The 16,008-nt window shown below is 46.7% G+C and overlaps 1 protein-coding gene across 1 annotated transcript in view; it reads right to left on the bottom strand.

Annotated features, from left to right (window-relative positions):
* The window catches only part of LOC141121939 (uncharacterized), a 68,717-nt gene extending 57,212 nt beyond the window's left edge, over positions 1 to 11,505 (bottom strand). Inside the window, exon 1 of the mRNA XM_073611702.1 lies at positions 11,389 to 11,505. The gene's annotated coding sequence lies outside the window, so the exon portion shown is untranslated. The remainder of the gene's footprint in view (positions 1 to 11,388) is intronic.
* Between the last annotated feature and the right edge of the window lie 4,503 nt (positions 11,506 to 16,008).

Below are 16,008 nucleotides of genomic sequence, written 5' to 3'. Positions count from 1 at the left end.
CTATGTGTATTGTCGGCAATGCAATAGCCGCGAGTAGTTTTAAATGGGTTTTTTCCTTCGAAATGTCATTTTGCTGTCAGACTGTTTTAAACATGGGAAACATGCGCCTCTTTACAGGCATACTATAGACACCCCCCAGCTACGAAATTTAAAGGGATATTACACTTTTATTGTTTGACTTTAAGCATTATTAAAATCACTGCTCCTGAAAAAACTGCCATTTTTAAAACTTTTTTTTGGCATTGATCCATGTCCCCTGGTGCAAGACCCGGGTCCCCAAACACTTTTTATGACAATAACTTGCATATAAGCCTTTAAAATTAGCACTTTTGATTATTCGTGTCCCATAGACTTTAACGGTGTTCGCGTGTTCGAACAAACTTTTTTCCTGTTCGCATGTTCTGTTGCGAACCGAACAGGGGGGTGTTCGGCTCATCCCTATTAAAAATGTACCAGTTCAAAATTACAAACAGATTCTACTTAACAACAAACCTACAGTCCCTGTCTTGTTTGCACCGCCTGTATACTGCTGTTCAGAGTATATAGGGCCTAGTGGCCCCACGCCTTTCCTTTTTTTAATTTGGGTGCGGGGTTCCCCTTAATAACCATACAAGACCCAAAGGGCCTAGTAATGGACTGGGGGGTACCCATGCCGTTTGTCTCACTGATTTTCATCCATATTGCCAGGACCCGACATTACATTAAAGCCGCAAGCAGTTTTAAATGACTTTTTTTCCTTTAAAAATGACATTTTGTGCCGGGACTGTTCTAAGCATGGGAAACACGTGCCACTTTACAGGCATACTATAGTCACCCCCCAGGTACGATATTTAAAGGAATATGTCACTTTTTTTTAAACTTTAAGCTTCATTAAAATCACTGCTCCCGAAAAAACGGCCGTTTTTAAAAGTTTTTTTTGCATTGATACATGTCCCCTGGGGCAGGACCTGGGTCCCCAAACCCTTTTTAGGACAATACCATGCAAATTAGCCTTTAAAATTAGCACTTTTGATTTCGAACGTTCGGGACCCATAGACTTCAATGGGGTTCTAATGTTCCTGCGAATTTTCGGTCCGTTCGCAGGTTCTGGTGCGAACCGAATCGGGGGGGGGGTGTTCGGCTCATCCCTACTCCCTGTCCTCACTACCAGAGGCCACCCTCAGCATTTCGGACTCCACTGTAAGGTACGTGACAGCAGCAGTTGGAGTGCTAGCAATTTAGCCAAACTAGCATTCAGCCGCTGAGCGTGAGGATGGCTGGGACTGAATTTCTTTTGACGGTTTAGCAACTGGGTTAGGGAAATTTGCCTGCTACATTCGGATTTAGATGTACCGCTAGCAGATTGCCCACAAGTGCTTGGGACACCTAATTCTACACCTTCATTCTTCTCAGTGCAGGTCTCTGAGAGGACTGAAGGTATAGTGGGGTTGGAGATCCCAGCTGATGAGGAGCAAGGAAAGGTCCACCTTGGTGTGGGTCTTTTAAGTACTGTTGCCAGCAAACTGTATGGGAGCTCGACATATGTCAAGCATGTGGTGCCCAAGCAGCTGCTGTTTTGGCCACGCTTGATACGCTTCAGACATATGTTGCAAACAGCAACGGTGCGATCTGCTGCACATGTCTCAAAAAAGGACCACACCAAAGAACTTTTGAAAAAACGTGCAGAGTCAGCAGCGCCCTGCACATGCGGAGCTCTGCGGTGTGATGCAGTCAGTTGGCTGTCCTTAAGCTGGCCCCTGGAGGGCATCTTGCTCCTCCTCCTCTCTTCTATCAGGTACCCACGTAGAGTCAGTGACCTCATCATCCCCTCCCTCCCCGCCACTGGAGCAAACCTGGCAGTATGCTGCAGCTGGAACATGACTGCCAGTTTCTTGTCCTTCTTGGGCACCCCCTCTCTCTGGGCTCACGTTACTGCCTTAATCCTCAACCTGGGTACCATCATCGGAGCCTTCAAAATGCTGTGCATCCTCCAGCAGCATGTACCCGACACTGTGGTCGAACAGTTAGGGGAACTCCTCAGGACATGATGGTGGGGCTAGGGAAGGAGTGACTGATGCCATTGAGCCGATGGAATAGGCCACTTTGGCACCTGCATTGGCAGCCAAACTTGTCTTAGCCTGGGTGACAGAGGATGAGGAGGACAAGGATGGCTTTGTGATCCACTCTACCAACTCTTCTGCATGTTGTGGCTCAACGTGGCCAGCTGTTGAAAATAAGGACAAGCGTGCCCCACGGCCACGTGCTGAGGATGCACCGTGTCCATGACCAGCACTGTTGGCTGTAGACACAGAGCCTGCTTGCCCTCTTTTAGTGGCCTGTGAGCATCTGCCTTTCCTTGGTGGCCTTCCAAACATGCTGTAAAATTGGATTAGCAAAACACCACCTGAAGTTTACTAGAAAAATTACACCAGGAATGACCTGCAGTCAGGTATAGGCTTGGCTAGACTAGAATGCAGTGGATATATATGTGGGAGACTGTATATATATATATTTATGCACTGCAGATCACTGAATCGCCTGCCTGAAAGTGTCCTTGAAAACGTACACCAGGAATGGCCTATAGTCAGGTATAGGCTTGGCTAGACTAGAATGCAGTGGATATATATATGTAGGAGACTGTATATATATCTTTATGCACTGCAGATCACTGAATCGCCTGCCTACCTGAAAGTGTCGTTGAAAACGTACACCAGGAATGGCCTATAGTCAGGTATAGGCTTGGCTAAACTAGAATGCAGTGGATATTTATGTAGGAGACAGTATATATATTTTATGCACTGCAGATCACTGAATCACTTGCCTGCCTGCCTGAAAGTGTATTTGGAAACGTACACCAGCAATGGCCTGCAATCAGATATAGGCTTGGCTAGACTGGAATGCAGTGGATATATATATGTTGGAGACTGTATATATATTTAATGCACTGCAGATCACTGAATCACTTTACTGACTGAATATATCAAATACACTGCCTGTACTGACTGAATAAAGAGGTTACACTGCATATATAGGCTACGCTGCATGTAGAGTATATATATATATATATATATATATATATATATATATATATAGCGCTGGTAGATTTTTCAATCTACCGCTTATAGGTAAATTTAGTGGGTCATCTGTTCTGTACATAGTTCAGATTTAGTTTATTGTCAGATTTAGCCTCTGTTCCAAATTGGCTGTGTTGCGTGTAGTTTCACATTGCGCCTGTGGGTGTCGTTGTCACCATAGGTCGGTGTTGGAAAAGCAACAGGCTGAAGTGTATGAGTGCTCTTCTGTCCCGGAGATAACTCGGCGGAGGTGGTCCTCCGAGTTGCATTCTGGGAGAGGGTATTTATGGGACAGATGCCATGTTTTGGAGTTAGTTCTTTTCGCCTCGTGGCCCTCCTGGCCTAGAAGTATGTGTCAGTGAGTTCTACCTCGTAGCCCTCCGGCCTGGAGGGTTGCGTTGCTGCAGCCGTGCGGGTAGACCCAGAAGCCTGTCTGGGGTCTGCTGCCGCTGGGATGGTCCTGTGCTGTCCATCCTGCGGGAAGAAGCCGGACAATCGGGAAGATCCAGGGGAGGACCCATTTTGAAAGAGACCATGCAAGGCTGGTCTTAAGAAGGGCCTGGTGACTCGATTGGAGGACGCATCTTAAATGAATCTACCGCACAAGTACTGCCGGGTCGGCTTAAAGGTTCTGGTACTGTGTTTGCTGTTCATCGAAAACTACGACATCCTGTGGCAGAGGATCGTACGGGTTTTGCTTTACTCAAGTCTGTGGCAGAGACTTTTTGTTCGTGCTGCGCTCCGGCTGCTAGGTTGGTGAGAGAGACCTATCCGGGCGGGCAAAAGATATAACTCTAAAAGGAAAATACATTCATCCCTGAGACTTCAATTTCTTAGTGCTACACCAAGAAAAGGTATTTGAGCTTCCCTGCAACTCTTCTTCTACCTCTTCCCTGCTACTTCTTCCAGTTATCTCCCATTAAAGCATTGGAAAAATGCTCAAGTGACTGGTGCCTACATTGTCTGATAATAAGCTCAGCGTGGACTCTAAGTTTGGTGTTGGTGAAATTACAGGTAAAAAGGTGACGGTAACAGCCCGCTTGAAATGAGCAGCTCCACCGTGAGTTATTGCTATGTATATATATATATATATATATATATATATACACACACACACCAGTCTGACTGTATATATATATATATATATATATATATATATATATATATATATATATCAAATAAACTGCCACTAACTGACTAACCTGCTTGCCTAATCTAGCTCAATCTCTCTATCTCCGTCCACTATAACACACTATACAGCGCTGTGTAAGCAGCCTTATATAGTGTGGGGCGTGGACTTAGTCCCCCTGAGCCATGATTGGCCAAAAGCACCCTGCCTTTGCCCAATTATGGCTCTCGCAGAGGAGCGCACTGTGATTGGCCAAAGCATGCAGGTCAGGTGTATGCTTTGGCCAGTCATCATACAGCAATGCACTGCGGTCACGCAGTGTACTATGGGGCGTTCCGCTGCACTCTAATTTGCCACGAACGCCCCATAAAATTTGCTGTTCGGTGAACAGGTGAACACCCGATGTTCGAGTCGATCTTACGTTCGACTCAAACTCGAAGCTCATCCCTAGTGATGATGCAAGTCTGGCTTTTGCCAGTACCCTGGTCTATGTAGATGCAGGTAATTGCAGGACTTGCCAACAAATCCTTCCCACAATGTTGCAGACAGTACTGGAGCACAGACTAGTGTTATGCTGGGCATTCATTAAAGACAGTTGGTGGCTAGAGATGCATGTATGGCCCTCTTCCAAGGCCCAATAAGGGAATAGGACTTAATAATAAATAATCCTTCAGCTTGTACTTGCAAATGTGGGTACAGTCAGGTGAAAAGACTTATCTATAGGGTGCGTATGTTTGGTACATTTTACTAAGGCAACTGAATGACTTTGCATGGGTCCTCATCGTGCAGAAATAATGGCTGCACAATTAACACACAGCATTTGTATCTAATCTGCTATCGTGCAGGTGCATTGGGGAGCCATAACAAATGGCAATGCATGGTGTTCTAACATGCTCTAAATCCCAAAACCTGAAATCCGCACTGCAGGTCTTGGCTAGTTAATAAATAGGGCTTAGAGAAGGAACACTGGCAATTATGAGAAGTTGTAGATTTGAATCTTTGAAAGCAAAATTAAATTCACTGTTGTCACAAGTATTGCCAAGGTGCATGCAGGTTTGTAGCCCCTCGCTTCGGATGTGAGAAAGATGCAGTGTTATCTGGGTCCTATTGGTTGCCGTCAAGGAGGGCAAGGATACAGCTCCATGGCCTTGCATAACTCACTGAAAACAAGTTTAGTTCATTTAAGAATCAAAATCCTACTTGTGCCTTTTTTTAAGCAATACATTTAAAGCCTTTTTGTCCTCTAGGATCTGGAAAAAAGACTACCTCTGTAGTCCTGACTATTTTTGGATTGGTGGTCCTCGTTGCAACATTGGCTGGTGTTCTTCTGTACAGGTGAGTGCTCCAGCTCTGTCTGTAGTGCAAAAGAGACTTGCTGGCATAATTTGCCACCTTCTGAGACGACACAATGGAAGTGGTTTCTGTGACAACTTCATAATGGAAGCTGGATTGGCATTGGCTTTCACTCCCTACTCTTGTTCTAGATCTACTTGCCCCCGACTCTTAAACAGCTTGCCATATTTCCCTTTCTTTTTTTCTTTTTTTTCCCCCCTCCTTTTAGGAAATACAAGGAGTACAAGCCCATCTGGAATGCAAGAGATGGAAGTGGCAGTCAGATCAGTGTGTACTTCAGACAAGTCAAAGATGCCTTGCTTCATGGAAACCGCAATGAGCATGATCCACTGCTGAAAAACAAAGCTGGAAAAATAATTAGCAGTAATCAGCATGGATTCATGAAGAATCGTTCTTGCCAAAACCAATCTATTACCTTCTATGAGGAGGTGAGTTGCCATCTAGATAAAGGAAGGCCCGTAGACGTGGTGTATCTGGATTTTGCAAAAGCATTTGACACAGTTCCCCATAAACGTTTACTGTACAAAATAAGGTGCGTTGGCATGGACCATAGGGTGAGTACATGTAATGAAAACTGGCTACAAGGGCGAGTTCAGAGGGTGGTGATAAATGGGGAGTACTCAGAATGGTCAGGGGTGGGTAGTGGGGTTCCCCAGGGTTCTGTGCTGGGACCAATCCTATTTAATTTGTTCATAAACGACCTGGAGGATGGGGTAAACAGTTCAATCTCTGTATTTGCAGACGATACTAAGCTAAGCAGGGCAATAACTTATCCGCAGGACGTGGAAACCTTGCAAAAAGACCTGAACAAATTAATGGGGTGGGCGACTACATGGCAAATGAGGTTCAATGTAGAAAAATGTAAAATAATGCATTTGGGTGGCAAAAATATGAATGCAATCTATACACTGGGGGGAGAACCTCTGGGGGAATCTAGGATGGAAAAGGACATGGAGGTCCTAGTAGATGATAGGCTCAGCAATGGCATGCAATGCCAAGCTGCTGCTAACAAAGCAAACAGAATATTGGCATTAAAAAGGGGATCGACTCCAGAGATAAAACGATAATTCTCCCGCTCTACAAGACTCTGGTCCAGCCGCACCTGGAGTATGCTGTCCAGTTCTGGGCACCAGTCCTCAGGAAGGATGTACTAGAAATGGAGCGACTACAAAGAAGGACAAAAAAGCTAATAAAGGGTCTGGAGGATCTTAGTTATGAGGAAAGGTTGCGAGCACTGAACTTATTCTCTCTGGAGAAGAGACTCTTGAGAGGGGATAGGATTTCAGTTTATAAATACTGTACTGGTGACCCCACAATAGGGAGAAAACTTTTTTGTGGAAGGGAGATTAACAAGACACGTGGCCACTCATTAAAATTAGAAGAAAAGAGGTTTAACCTTAAACTACGTAGAGGGTTCTTTACTGTAAGAGCAGCAAGGATGTGGAATTCCCTTCCACAGGCGGTGGTCTCAGCGGGGAGCATTGATAGTTTCAAGAAACTATTAGATAAGCACCTGAATGACCGCAACATACAGGGATATACAATGCAATACTGACACATAATCACACACATAGGTTGGACATGATGGACTTGTCTCTTTTTTCAACCTCACCTACTATGTAACTATGTAACTTCTGAGGAGGCTGAGACAGTAGTGCACAAAGAGTAATCCTGACGCCGGTCCACAGGGAAGCAACCCTCCTGCACACACACTGACACATCACACAGGCTGAGGCTCAGTCCCCAGACTCCCCATTGTGTGCTTATGGTCATTGTCATTACGATGATCAGAGCACAGGAGGTGCTGTATGGCTCTGTCAGTGTAACATGCTGTGTGGTGCTGACTTTGTTAATATATGGCTGTACTGTGTGTTACAGACTATAACACAGCACAGACATAACAAAGTCAGCACCCAACAGCTTGTTACACTGACAGAGCCATACAGCACCTCCTGTGCTCTAATCATCGCAATGATAATGACCATGAGCACACAGCGAGATGCTACTTTACACGTGGGTTGGGGGTAGGGTTGCCACCTTTTCATCAAGTCAAACCGGAACACTTTAACCACTTCAGCCCTGGAAGAATTTACCCCATTCCTGACCAGGCCATTTTTTGCGATACGGCACTGCATCGCTTTAACTGACAATTGCGCGGTCGTGCGACGTTGTACCCTAACAAAATTGATGCCCTTTTTTTCCGACAAATAGATCTTTCTTTTGGGGGTATTTGATCACCTCTGCAGTTTTTATTTTTTGTGCTATAAACAAAAGCACCACAGCCCCCTTACATCAGATATGACACCAGAGCCCCCCTTACATCAGATATGACACCAGAGCCCCCTTACATCAGATATGACACCAGAGCCCCCCTTACATCAGATATGACACCAGAGCCCCCCTTACATCAGATATGACACCAGAACCCCCCTTTCATTAGATATGACACCAGAGACCCCCTTACATCAGATATGACACCAGAACCCCCCTTTCATTAGATATGACACCAGAGACCCCCTTACATCAGATATGACACCAGAGCCCCCCTTACATCAGATATGACACCAGAACCCCCCTTTCATTAGATATGACACCAGAGACCCCCTTACATCAGATGTGACACCAGAGCCCCCCTTACATCAGATATGACACCAGAGCCCCTCTTACATCAGATATGATACCAGAGCCCCCCCTTACATCACATGTGACACAAGGGCCCCCTTACATCAGATATGACACCAGAGCCCCCCCTTACATCAGATATGACACCAGAGACCCCCTTACATCAGATATGATACCAGAGCCCCCCCTTACATCACATGTGACACAAGGGCCCCCTTACATCAGATATGACACCAGAGCCCCCCTTACATCAGATATGACACCAGAGACCCCCTTACATCAGATGTGACACCAGAGCCCCCCTTACATCAGATATGACACCAGAACCCCCCTTTCATTAGATATGACACCAGAGCCCCCCTTACATCAGATATGACACCAGAGCCCCCCTTACATCAGATATGATACCAGAGCCCCCCCTTACATCACATGTGACACAAGGGCCCACTTACATCAGATATGACACCAGAGCCCCCCTTACATCAGATATGACACCAGAACCCCCCTTTCATTAGATATGACACCAGAGACCCCCTTACATCAGATGTGACAACAGAGCCCCCCTTACATCAGATATGACACCAGAGCCCCCCTTACATCAGATATGACACCAGAGCCCCCCTTACATCAGATATGACACCAGAACCCCCCTTTCATTAGATATGACACCAGAGACCCCCTTACATCAGATGTGACACCAGAGCCCCCCTTACATCAGATATGACACCAGAGCCCCCCTTACATCAGATATGACACCAGAGCCCCCCTTACATCAGATATGACACCAGAGCCCCCCCCTTACATCATATGTGACACAAGGGCCCCCTTACATCAGATATGACACCAGAGCCCCCCTTACATCAGATATGACACCAGAGCCCCCCTTACATCATATGTGACACCAGGGCCCCCTTACATCAGATATGACACCAGAGCCCCCCCCTTACATCAGATATGATACCAGAGCCCCCCCCTTACATCATATGTGACACCAGGGCCCCCTTACATCAGATATGATACCAGAGCCCCCCTTACATCAGATATGACACCAGAGCCCCCCTTACATCAGATATGATACCAGAGCCCCCTTTCATCAGATATGACACCAGAGCCCCCCTTATATCAGATATGACACCAGAGCCCCCCTTACATCAGATATGACACCAGAGCCCCCTTACATCAGATATGACACCAGAGCCCCCTTACATCAGATGTGACACCAGAGCCCCCCCTTACATCATATGTGACACCAGGGCCCCCTTACATCAGATATGACACCAGAGCCCCCCCTTACATCAGATATGATACCAGAGCCCCCCCTTACATCATATGTGACACCAGGGCCTCCTTACATCAGATATGACACCAGAGCCCCCCTTACATCAGATATGACACCAGAGCCCCTTTACATCAGATATGACACCAGAGCCCCCCTTTCATTTCGATATGACACCAGAGCCCCCCTTACATCAGATATGATACCAGAGCCCCCCTTCATCAGATATGACACCAGAGCCCCCCCCTTTCATTAGATATGACACCAGAGCCCCCATTACATCAGATATGATACCAGAGCCCCCCCTTACATCAGATATGACACCAGAGCCCCCCCTTTCATTAGATATGACACCAGAGCCCCCCTTACATCAGATATGACACCAGAGCCCCCTTACATCAGATATGACACCAGAGCCCCCTTACATCAGATGTGACACCAGAGCCCCCCCTTACATCATATGTGACACCAGGGCCCCCTTACATCAGATATGACACCAGAGCCCCCCCTTACATCAGATATGATACCAGAGCCCCCCTTACATCAGATATGATACCAGAGCCCCCCCTTACATCAGATATGACACCAGAGCCCCCCCTTTCATTAGATATGACACCAGAGCCCCCCTTACATCAGATATGACACCAGAGCCCCCTTACATCAGATATGACACCAGAGCCCCCTTACATCAGATGTGACACCAGAGCCCCCCCTTACATCATATGTGACACCAGGGCCTCCTTACATCAGATATGACACCAGAGCCCCCCTTACATCAGATATGACACCAGAGCCCCTTTACATCAGATATGACACCAGAGCCCCCTTACATCAGATATGACACCAGAGCCCCCCTTTCATTTCGATATGACACCAGAGCCCCCCTTACATCAGATATGATACCAGAGCCCCCCTTCATCAGATATGACACCAGAGCCCCCCCCCTTTCATTAGATATGACACCAGAGCCCCCATTACATCAGATATGATACCAGAGCCCCCCCTTACATCAGATATGACACCAGAGCCCCCCCTTTCATTAGATATGACACCAGAGCCCCCCTTACATCAGATATGATACCAGAGCCCCCCCTTACATCAGATATGATACCAGAGCCCCCCCTTTCATTAGATATGACACCAGAGCCCCCCTTACATCAGATATGATACCAGAGCCCCCCTTACATCAAATATGACACCAGAGCCCCCCCTTACATCATATGTGACACCAGAGCCTCCCTTACATCAGATGTGACACCAGAGCCCCCCTTACATCAGATATGACACCAGAGCCCCCCCTTACATCAGATATGACACCAGAGCCCCCCTTACATCAGATGTGATACCAGAGACCCCCCTTACATCAGATGTGACACCAGAGCCCTTCTTACATCAGATATGACACCAGAGCCCCCCTTACATCAGATATGACACCAGAGCCCCCTTACATCAGATATGACACCAGAGTCCCCCTTACATAAGATATGACACCAGAGCCCCCCTTATATCAGATATGACATCAGAGCCCCCCTTACATCAGATATGATACCAGAGCCCCCCTTACATCAGATATAACATCAGAGCCCCCTTTACATCAGATATGACACCAGAGCCCCCCTTACATCAGATATGACACCAGAGCCCCCCTTACATCAGATGTGATACCAGAGACCCCCCTTACATCAGATGTGACACCAGAGCCCTTCTTACATCAGATATGACACCAGAGCCCCCCTTACATCAGATATGACACCAGAGCCCCCTTACATCAGATATGATACCAGAGCCCCCCCTTACATCATATGTGACACCAGGGCCCCCTTACATCAGATATGATACCAGAGCCCCCCTTACATCAGATATGATACCAGAGCCCCCCTTACATCAGATATGATACCAGAGCCCCCTTACATCAGATATAACACCAGAGCCCCCCCCTTTCCCCCTGTACTCACTGATCACAAACTGCAAAGAAGTTCCTCATTTCTCTTTCCAGGCTCCACACCCTCCATGTTCGTTTCTCGGCAGTGCTGCTGAGACTTTTCAGTCAGTGCCGCGCTCTATTGTCACCTGCAGGCTAGAGGGAGGAGAACGCCTAATCCTCTCTCCAGCTATGAGCCACGATCCTATCTGAATAACCCTTTCATGACTAAGCCTATTTTTGACATTTGGTGTTTACAAGTTAAAATCCATATTTTTTGCTAGAAGATTACTTAGATCCCCCAAACATTATATATATATTTTTAGCAGAGAATCTAGAGAATAAAATGGCGATAGTTGCAATATTTTATGTCACACGGTATTTGTGCAGCGGTGTTTTTTTCTATTTGGGAAAAGGGATACTTTCATGAATTTTAAAAAAACGAAACAGTAAAGTTAGCCCAATTTTTTTGTATAATGTAAAAGATGATGTTATGCCGAGTAAATAGATACCAAACATGTCACGCTTTATCATTGCACGCACTCGTGGAATGGCGACAAACTATGGTACCTAAAAATCTCCATAGGCAACATTTTAAAAAATGTTTATGGTTACCAGGTTAGAGTTACAGAGGAGGTCTAGTGCTAGAATTATTGCTCTCGCTCTGACGATCGTGGCGATACCTCACATGTGTGGTTTGAACACCGTTTACATATGCGGGCGTGACTTCCGTATGCGTTTTCTTTGCTGCGCGAGCTCGCGGCGATGGGGGCGATTTAAAAAAAAAATTCTTATTTATTTTATTTATTTTAATATTAATAAATTGTTTTTTTTTTAAAAAAAATGATCGCTTTTATTGCTGTCACAAGGAATGTAAACATCACTTGTGACAGTAATAGGTGGTGACAGGTACTCTAAAAGACCCCCGATCCCTCCTTTGTACTTCAAAGTATTCAGATCGCCGTTTTTGGCGATTCTGAATACTGTATATTTTTCTAAAACCGGCGCCATTGCCAGCTGAGTAAACAGGAAGTGACGTCATGACGTCGCTCCCGTGTTTACAATTAGGAGGCTGGACCGAAGCCGCTAATGGCTTCGTTCCAGACTTTCCCCAGCCGCCGGAGGCGGTGCATTGTTGATCGGGCCTCCTGGTGGAACGGGAGGCCCTGTAAGAGCTGCGGGAGGCGGCGGGAGGCGGCAGGAGGGGGAGACGTCCCATCCCGCTCCTCCGGTATAACAGCCGAGCGGCTTTTAGCCACATCGGTTGTTATCACTGGAAAGCCGATCGCCAGCTCTAAAAAACAGTACCGGGATGATGCCTTCAGCTGCGGGTATCATCCCGGTATAACCCCTGAAAGCCGAGTACGCACATCTGTGTATGCTCGGCGGCAAGGGGATAATGTGTCCAATTTTCAGGGGGGCTCAAAACGGGCACATGATTCAAATCCTGGACTGTATGGGTGACTCCTATACCGATGGCAACCCTATTTGGGGGAGAAGGGACGGTAAAAACACACAGCCAAGCTGCATTTTTACCACCCCAAACCACTCCCCTTTGAGAATTTTTCATCCAAGCTTTGCAATCAGGTCCGCCTGTCAGTTTTTCATGCAGACCTGATTGAAAGCTCCATGTAGGTCTACAGGAGTCCAGCTATAAATTGACTTGTGTGCATTTAGATCCGCCTACCTCCGTGTCCGTTCAGGTCAAAAAATGGAATAGAACATGCTTTTCTTTTTTCCAGACCTAAATTTGACAGATCGGAGGTAGCCTGATGTAAATGGACACAAGTCTGTGGAGTATGCAGACACAAACTGAACGGGCACAGATGTCAAAACACTGACATCCCTCCCATGCAGATCCAGTTCTGATTGGTGGGTGCTGTAAAGCTTCCTGGTGGTATAGCTAAGGTGGGTTCAGACTACGGTCCAAACACGCCTGAGCTCATCCCAGCTAATTAGTTGTTGTCAAAAAAGTTCTGAAATAAGACATCTCTGCTACTTTATCATAGTGTAAAAAGTTTAGAATAATAATGGTTATTAAAGGTTCACCTTCTGGAACATGTTACATGTTTCAGCTCCTGCCACCATTCCTCCTAGATTTCCAGACAGCGTGGGGTCAGGGGTGGAGCCAGGGGGGGTTGTGGGCGGGGCCAAGGGGGCCCCCGTCAGGTATGCTGTATGGGGCCCCATGATTTATATTGATTTATTGTACCCGTATTACCTATCTGAGAGATGGATCATTTCATAGGGCAGAAGACAGACAGCCCATATCTTCAGTAAGACATTATTTACTGACATACTTTATCTTTTACTGTTCATCTCTTTTTTATATGAGGCCAATAGATGGGAGGAGAGACAGATATACCCCCATCTCTTGATACCAGGTGGTGTTGGTGAGTAGACCTTGAATTTACATCTCCTCTATACAGCCTGGAGCCTTATATTGAATGTAGGAGGAGATTATAACCCTCATATTGTCTATATGTATATATATCAAGAGAAGTTTCACTATTTAAACTTCAATACGGGGTACTCCCAACCCCCCCCCGCCTCAGCTTTCAGGGCTGTCGCACTTTGGATGACAATTGCTCAGTCATGCAACACTGTACCCATATGACATTTTAATCTTTTTTTCCCCACAAACAGAGCTTTCTTTTGGGGATAATTGATCATCACTGGGGTTGTTTTGCTAAACAAATAAAAAAAGACCGAAAATGTTGAAAAAAAAAAGTTTTTCTTTGTTTCTGTTATAAAATTTTGTAAATAAGTACGTTTTCTCCTTCACTGATGGGCGCTGATGAAGCTGCACTGACAGGCACTGATAAGGAGGCACTGATCTGCACTGGTGAGGTGGCACTGATGGGTAATGATGATAAGGCACTAATATGCAGCACTGATGGGCACTGATATGCAGCACTGATGGGCATTGATAGGCGGCACTGATGGACACTCATAGGTGGCACTGATAGGCAACACTGATGGGCTCAGATGGGTGGCACTGATGGGCTCTGATAGGCAGCACTGATGAGGAGGCACTGGCAGGCATTACTGCTGGGAACTGATTGGCACCTCTAATGGTCATACCTGGTGGTCCTGGGAGGCATTCCCGGGTGGTATCCCTGGTGGTCCTGGGTGGGCATCCTCAGGCGGGCTGTGCTGATAATCAGTGCATACCCCCCCATCAGGAGAGCACCCGATCGGCTCTCCTCTCCTTGCGCCTGTCAGCACAAGTGGAGAAAAAGCCGATACACGGCTCTTCCTGTTTATGCTGTGATCAGCTGTGATTGGACACAGCTGATCACATGGTAAAGAGCCTACGTCAGAGACTCTTTGTCAGGTCACCTTGAGGCTAGGTGACAGATGCACACCGTTGGGTTCAGGAGTACACCGCAAGGTAGTGGACCCTACGGCTGATTGCTGCGGATGGGAGTCAGAGTAGTAAGGAAGGCAGGGCCGCTGGAAAGCCAACACGGATCCCACCGGGGTTAGAGCGTAAGATTCCCTGGGGCGCGGAGTCTAAGAGCCAGCAGGTGTTCACCAGAGCCTCTAGTGGTGAGGATGGACTGGGCTGCAACTGGCTCCAGGTCGCGACCGCCAGGGTCCCCAGCTCACACCCACAGTAGGCAACAGGAAGATAGGGATAGTAAGGGAATAAGCCAAGGTCGGGGCCACAAGCAGACAAGGACAACAAGGAGTTCACGCCAAGGTTCAGGGTCACAGGCAAACAGGGATAGTCAGGGACACGCCAAAGGTCAGGGTCACAAGCAGACAGGGAAAGTCGAGAACAGGCCAAAGTCGGTAACTGGAATCAGCCGTAGGAAACACAGCAAGTACACACGAAAGCTAACACACAATGGTTGATCAGCACTGCTGGCTTGCAGTGCACAGGTTAATATAGGGTTCCCTGATAGGGCCTAGGGTGGGGCCATGCTTAGAGGAGAGGTTATAAAACCAACCAGGTGTGAGTGGCTGGCCTCTTAGTCTGAACACATGAGGAGAAGGTAAGCTGACAGAGAAAGATTACTGCATAACCATGACACACCACACCAACGATCACTGTGCTGCACGCCCCCACGGGCACGAGATCGTGGCTTATCCTGCTGGATGTCATAAAACGTGCAGTCAGGATAACAACCACTTTGCGCACATCATTCTGTTATATGGCGGGTGGGAAGTTGTTAATATTACCACATATAGATAAAACGTTGAATCATATATAATGGCATTGACCTCATCCTATAGGTACACCTGATATGGTCATTTACATACCTTTTATGATTTACAGTAAAGGTTAAGTTTTAGTTAAGTGGCCTTTTGGTGCGCAGGAAAACACACCCTCATCTAGTTATAGACCATTATTATTTACAGAAATTGTTTATTGCTCAAGGAACGCCTAGAAACCTTTTTGAGGAACCCTGGCTGAGAAAGGCTGGACTAGGCAGTAATATATTTCTATCCCCCTTGGTGGGAGTGGAGATGACCCCATTTATAAGGATATACAGTACATATACACACAGCACAAGGCCGTGTTCACACTATGAGATGTTTCTCAGGGCTGCAGTTCCTCTGATCTCCACAAGGTGGCAATCTCACTTCTACACAGGAAGTCCCTATGGAAGATGGGAAGTGAGTTCTGGAACAGGCAGGAAGTGAT

The sequence above is a fragment of the Aquarana catesbeiana genome, unplaced genomic scaffold (assembly GCF_042186555.1).
Source record: "Aquarana catesbeiana isolate 2022-GZ unplaced genomic scaffold, ASM4218655v1 unanchor235, whole genome shotgun sequence".
Lineage (NCBI taxonomy): Eukaryota > Metazoa > Chordata > Amphibia > Anura > Ranidae > Aquarana > Aquarana catesbeiana.
The sequence above is the reverse complement of the archived record's forward strand: the minus strand, read 5'-3'. Positions and strand labels throughout refer to the sequence as shown.